The 6573-nt window shown below is 33.5% G+C and overlaps 1 long non-coding RNA gene across 1 annotated transcript; it reads right to left on the reverse strand.

Moving 5' to 3' along the window:
• Positions 1–1913: 1913 nt before the first annotated feature.
• LOC141661510 (uncharacterized) lies at positions 1914–6195 on the reverse strand. The gene is made up of 9 exons (XR_012549984.1): positions 5872–6195; positions 4927–5082; positions 4618–4793; positions 4346–4525; positions 3692–3789; positions 3067–3212; positions 2609–2900; positions 2111–2257; positions 1914–1974 (listed from the first exon to the last, which is right to left on the reverse strand). It is a non-coding gene; the product is annotated as an uncharacterized LOC141661510 (long non-coding RNA).
• Positions 6196–6573: the final 378 nt, after the last annotated feature.

A 6573-nucleotide genomic window follows, 5' to 3' on the forward strand; every position in this document is an offset into this window, starting at 1 on the left:
AATTGGGTTGACTTTTTTCCAACCCAAATATATATCGGGTTGGAAAAAATCGATTTGGATCAGCCGAAATAGGGTCAAAACGGTTATATCAGGCAAAACAGTATTGATTTTATAAATATAATTAATATTCTACTAAATTTCATAATTTATCAAAACGAAGATAAAATAGTTAATTATTATTTTATGTTTTCAAGTGAATAATTAATAAGTTAAAATATTAATATATATTTATTAATATATATTTAGTAATATAAAATTGGATGAGCGGCAAAATTACCGCCCAATCCAATCTACCAAATTTCACTTAGTGAAATTCCCTCTAGTGAGCATACTTACCTAAATTAATCTCTCCTCTCTACTAAGCACCTCTCTCTTAGCTCTTCTCTCTGTAAATACCCACACACATGTTAATCTTCGCTCATTTTAATCTTCGCTCTTCTCTCTTAGGCTCTTCTCTTCACTCACATTGATTTTGGGTTCTCTTTTCAGGGTTCTCTTCTTAGGGTTTCGAACTGGGGTTTCGATATTGATTTTGAAATTAGGGTTTCGGTTTGAAGGGTGTCGAGTTAAAGGTAATTCCCTCTTCTATTTTATGAATTTAGGGTTTCTATTCTCTCTTCGATTTTGATTTTGAAATTAGGGTTTCGATTTGTTTTTTGGACTTTGTGTTATTTGTGTTTTTTTAGAAGTTGTATATGCTAAATTAGGGTAAATGTTAAGTATACCTAGATATGATTTTTGTAAATGTCAATTGGTTGGTTAGAGATGTCGAATTGGGGATTTGGTTGATTATTTTCATTTTAGATGGTTTACAGTTGATTATAGTGAACTGGTTGTTTAATTATTTTGCACTTGTATTCAAAGATGTTTAGTGGTAATTGGTTTTGGCATTGTCCCCCCTAGCTTCTTCCATTTTAGTTTTTGATTTTATTTTAAGTTCTTTGAGTTTGTTAATATCATTATATTTTTTGTTTAGGAACTAGAAAGAAATGAAATTGGATATTCATAAAGAATCTGTTGGTATCATCATTAGTAGATGTATTAGAACAAGCAATAGGAACGAACCGTGTTGGTCATTTGCTTATCATGCTTAATTGGGCACCTTTGAATAATTAGTACATCTCTTAAAGCACTACGCCATAGATTGGATTCTGCAACCCCAAGAAACTGTAACTAAAGGCCAAAAAAGCGTTGCTAAAGGCCAAAAAAAGGCTATGGCGACTCTTTTTCGGGGTTGCAATTTTAGGCGTTGCAATATGGTTTTTTGCAACCCCGGCGACACCCTATTGCAATCCTTGGTTATCCGTTACAGAAACGTGCTATTGCAACACCAATGGGGTTGCAATAGGTCTTAAAAAGTGTTACAGTAGGGTTTGGGCTATCAGAACAATATTTGTGGACCCCACAATGGGGCCTACATATGGGGTATCGATGCAACCTTTTTGCAACGCTTTTTAGTATTTTTTGCAATGCTTTTTAGTATTTTTAGCAACATTTTTTAGTGATTATTAGCAACACTATAAAGACCTATTGCAACGCTTTTACAAAAAAAAAATTGTAGGAACTGTTTATAAATTAACATGCCCATAAATAAGACCATTGTCTTAAAACCAGCACAATCCACAAATCATAAACATCAGTCCACCAACCACAATATCAGTCCACCAACCACAACATCAGTTTCCCCATACTACCACTACCTTCACCATCACCATACTACCATCCTTATACCACTAATTGTCTACCAACCTTAAAATAAAAGCGGAAGTTTAAACAAGTTAAAGTTACAATTCAAAATCTAAACATTGTAGAATTGAGAAAAACAAAGTAGAACGAGAATGCTGCTAGAACACTTCTGACTAGGTAGAACCACCTCCAGTAATAGGAGGTGGTTTACCTACAGGCTACAGGCTGAAGAATTTCTTCCTCCAACTCAGCGCTTTCTATTTCTTCAAGTGCTGCTTCTAGTTCATCCTGCAACATAAAGAAGACATTCAGAAAAAAGAATACTTTCTGAATCAAAGGAACATTGATAAGTAGAAAATGATGTATTCTAACTGGGACTACATGAATCAAAAAATAAAATTAGTGATATAGGTGAACAACATACCTCATCAAAATCAGTTGTTGCACCAATGGGAGTGGCTAGTGCTTCTTGAATCTGTTTCATGTTTTCTGTTTGCTCGCTTATTTAATCCATAGTTTTATCTACATCATCCATATCAATTTGTTGTTCGAGCAACTTTTTCCTCTTCACCTGCAACCAAAGATATTAGTTAGACCACTAATTTAAATTAAGGGCCCATATCAATAAAAAGATATACTACCATATAGTGTTTCTCTAGTATTAATTTATTTTGATGTAATAATTATATATTCTGATGTAATATCATTTAAGAAACACAAATAGTGAAACACACACAAGTCTAGAGGTTTGTCCGACTTCAACAAATTCAGCGAGATTAAAGTATAAGAAGCTAATCCAAATTGATTGAAATGAATGAAACCCAATCAGTTGTTCAGTTACTGTTACAATATATATCATAAACAATGAGTGCAAAAGTTAGGTGGAGGCTAAAAGTTACAGAAAAGAAAGCTAAGATCGTACGGTATGGACAGGTGTCCAGCGCTCACTTGCAAGTTCATAACCATTTGGATCCTCACCAGGAGGATGTAAAATTGAGATACAAAACTTTCTATTAGAATAAAATGCAATGATGGGATTAGTTTCAGATTCTTCCCTGACTTTATAAACATATATATAAACCTCTATATATAAATAGTACTAGACTGCAGAGATACCGTTGGGATGCCACATCTTAGATGTAAACCTCACTGATGGAGGACTATTTGGGTAGTTGGGCGGGAAGCTCATAATTGCATTAAAATAGCCTCCATCGCTGCAACAAGATAAATATATATTGTTACAAGGTTCAAGATTCACACCATAGTAAACTGTCTCCTTGCTTCCTCATAACAAACATAATGCTGCCTAAAAAAACAATGTTGGAAAGTGGTTTCTCTAGTATTAAGTTTCCTTATTGGATCGAAACAAACTCCTATCACCTGTGGGAATACTATTTTCCCCATCAAAAAGCATAAGATTATCAGCACTATTAGGTTCATATGCGAGAGGAACTCCTGGTCTACCACTACTTTCAACAGAATCTCCTGGAGGTGAATCAGCCAATGCAAAACTACCTTTTGCTTCACTGCAACAAAAGTACGTTCTATCATATATCCACATGGAAAGCTATTTATTGTAAAACACAAAATTCTTATAATGATCTTATTATCGTTGATAGTATTGTTGTTACTTATATTACAATATCCCCCCCTCGTGATTCAGAAGGAAAACTTTGGAAGACCGAATCTGATAAAATGCCAACTTAAGCATAATATATTCTACGTATCCAAAATTTATACTAGCCAAATAACTGAGCACTTGCAAATTAGTCATAATTATGTCATAAAACTATATATTAACACTCTATCTACAAATGATAAGTGGATTGAGTATAATTCTAAAGTGGTACTTATACTTTTGTATCATGTTCTTCCTTGTATAATGATCTGATCTACGTGATCACTAATTTTCTTATATTACTTGAGACTTAATAGTGACAGAACTAGATGCTATAATTTTCTTATATTACTTGAGACTTAATAGTGACAGAACAAGGTGCTATACCTGATCACAAATTGCTGGGGTTGTTGATCTGTCAAGGAAGTAGACTGAACACTGTGTGAAGCAGCATTTCCTAGTCTAAAGTCCAGAGGATCACCACCCTGCCAAAACAAATGCTTTACTACCAGTACTTTGACTTAATTTTTTTGGTAAATGTCAATCACGGATATTTAAATTAATATAATTTATATATACACGCAATTTTCCTTAATAGGGGTGCGAACCTTGAAATTTAAAATAATTATATATACACGCATCCTTCCTTTACAGGGGTGCAAACCTTGTAAATAGTGATCAGATATCTGTTAGAAAGAGTTTAGTCGTAAACTAGTATATGTTGCTTAAATGGATAATTAGTAATTAGTTCTAAATATAGAACCAAAGATTGCTATAGCCATCCTTGCCACATTAGTTTCAAATAAGTAAAAGGGACGTTATGTTTGTTACATGAGTTTTAACAAATAAACTCAATAAGTGTAGCCATTTTAGCATAACCACTGAACTACAAGTTCGAGTATAGCAGCAAAATCACGTTCGTAGACAAAATATATAAATACTGAAATCCATATTAGCATTAGCATTGTGCTTGCTCTAGGAAAGGAGTTGTCATATAACAGCAGTGGTCTAAGTAATTAGCTCAACTGGTTTATAACTTACAAGAAGATTTCTGAAGTTTCCTTTGGTACTCGCCTGTGTGTGATTTTATATTTCCTTTGGTACCTTTTTCCGACCTCTCTGTTTCACTTCAGAACCAGCAGCATTCTGATTATTATGAATTTCTAACTCAGTAAGAAGCATCAAGTGCACAAGGCAGGATGTATGAAATACATGAAAAGCCTGCAGGTGGAAGCATATTACAAAACAGAAAAGAATAAACAAGATGAAAAAAGATGGTCATACTGCTAAAAAATATCATGGCAGAAATTTACCCCATTCACATTCCTGCTACTGCAGACGAGTCTACCGGTCTTATGTTCATAAGAGTTTCCACATCTTTACCAGGGAGCACATTGTGCTGACAGATGTCACACATTCTTTCTGCAGCTACACGTTGATGTTTTCTAAGTTCTTTTCTCACAGTTTTGCTCGATATCAGCTTTCCTATCTGCAAAATCGATACAATATTAGCATTCCTCCAATAACCTTGTGGAAAAACTCTACAAAATTTCACTGGTGACCGTGACTGTTTAAGAAGAAAGGTAAGCATAAACTGATGTATTATTATATCTGTTATATACAAAATTAGCTTCTCCGACAGCCACACAATCAAAACATTCCCCAGCATGGCAGGTGGAAGCCCAAATTAAGGGATTTTGCTTCTCATCAACAAAACTCCTCATCATATGTCGAATTGAGTCTGTTGATATAACAGTTGTTATGCCCAGTCTACTACCCTGCAAAATGAATTTAAAGCTTAACAACTAGAAAAGATGACTTTATAACTTCAATTGACAGCCTAGATTTTATTATTTTTGAGCATGAGAAGACCTACTGTATCTATGAAGATATTCAATAAAAATATTGAATTACTAATAACAGACATAGAGTAGTACTGACGAAAATAAATCTAGCATTACCTCTGACAAAACTTTGGCATAGAAAAACAGAACAGATTGGAAAAGAACAAAGGTGTCTGAGTCAACATTCATAAACAAATTAATAAAACATTCCGCAAAAACTAAAACAAGTGTACACAAATTAATAAGAGATCAACATTCATAAACTATAAATATACTTAATCTAACACCAAAAGATCCCACTCCCAAATCAATCATATTACTTACCCAAACAATAAAATGTAATATCTCGAGGTGTTATAAACAAAAAATACGTAAAGGACATATAAAGCTTCACCTAAACTACCGAGCAAGGGGCGAAACAATAAGTCAGTCATATTTCTTTAGCCCCAAATTATAAAAACCAGTGTCCTAAAAAACCTGAAAGACAATAAAACATTAAAGGAGCATAACAGTAACAATGTAACACAAACCCTAAAAAACCGAGTTCTCTAACTTAACATCACATAACTTAACACACTCCATCCCCACCCCCAATATCTCGTTAGCTGCAAATTACACAAACCAGTGTCCCGAGAAAACGAAATACAACAAAACATTTAAAGCAACAGAAATAGTAATAGAAACAAGAAAAAACCGAAACCGAGTTCTCCAATATAACATCACCTAAATCCTAATCTCTCATACAGTGGTGACTCAGAGGGGGAGAGAGATAAAGCGCCTGGAAGTGCGAAGTTGGGAGAGCATCTGAGCAGAGTAATTGAGTTAATCTCTGATATTGTTGGACTTCTGACTGAATCCAATTTAAATAACAATCAAATCATGGGAAAATCAAATCTGATTCACTAGAGTCTGTAGAAATAAAACTGATTATTGTGAATAGAGAAAGTGTGTGTTGTATAGCTTTGAGTAAATAGATAGAGACAGAGATAGAATTGTAATATCTGTTTTTAGGATTGTGAATGAGAACTGGGGGAGCTGGTAGGTAGGGTTTTGAGAGGAGGGGCTTAATATTTTCCCCAAAGTTAGTAGGCGGAATACAACTATTTACATTATTAAAATATATTAATTAATTTTATAACACTTGTTTGATTTTTATTAAATATATTTAATTTACTTTTTTATTTTCATAAGTTTTTATAATTTTTTATTAGCTAAAAAATTAATTGTTTCTCTCACAGCTGCCACATAAGCAGTATGTGACCCACTTGTAGAGAACTCAGTGACACGTCAGCATAATTTTAATAAAAAAATAAATATTTTTATTTATAATAGACTTGACAACATTTTTTACTTCTTTGCTAATATAATTAAAATATGTTGTAATAGGTAGATTAATGTTGTGTCGGGGCAACATTTTCTATGGCA

The sequence above is a fragment of the Apium graveolens genome, chromosome 5 (assembly GCF_009905375.1).
Source record: "Apium graveolens cultivar Ventura chromosome 5, ASM990537v1, whole genome shotgun sequence".
NCBI classification, from domain to species: Eukaryota; Viridiplantae; Streptophyta; class Magnoliopsida; order Apiales; family Apiaceae; genus Apium; species Apium graveolens.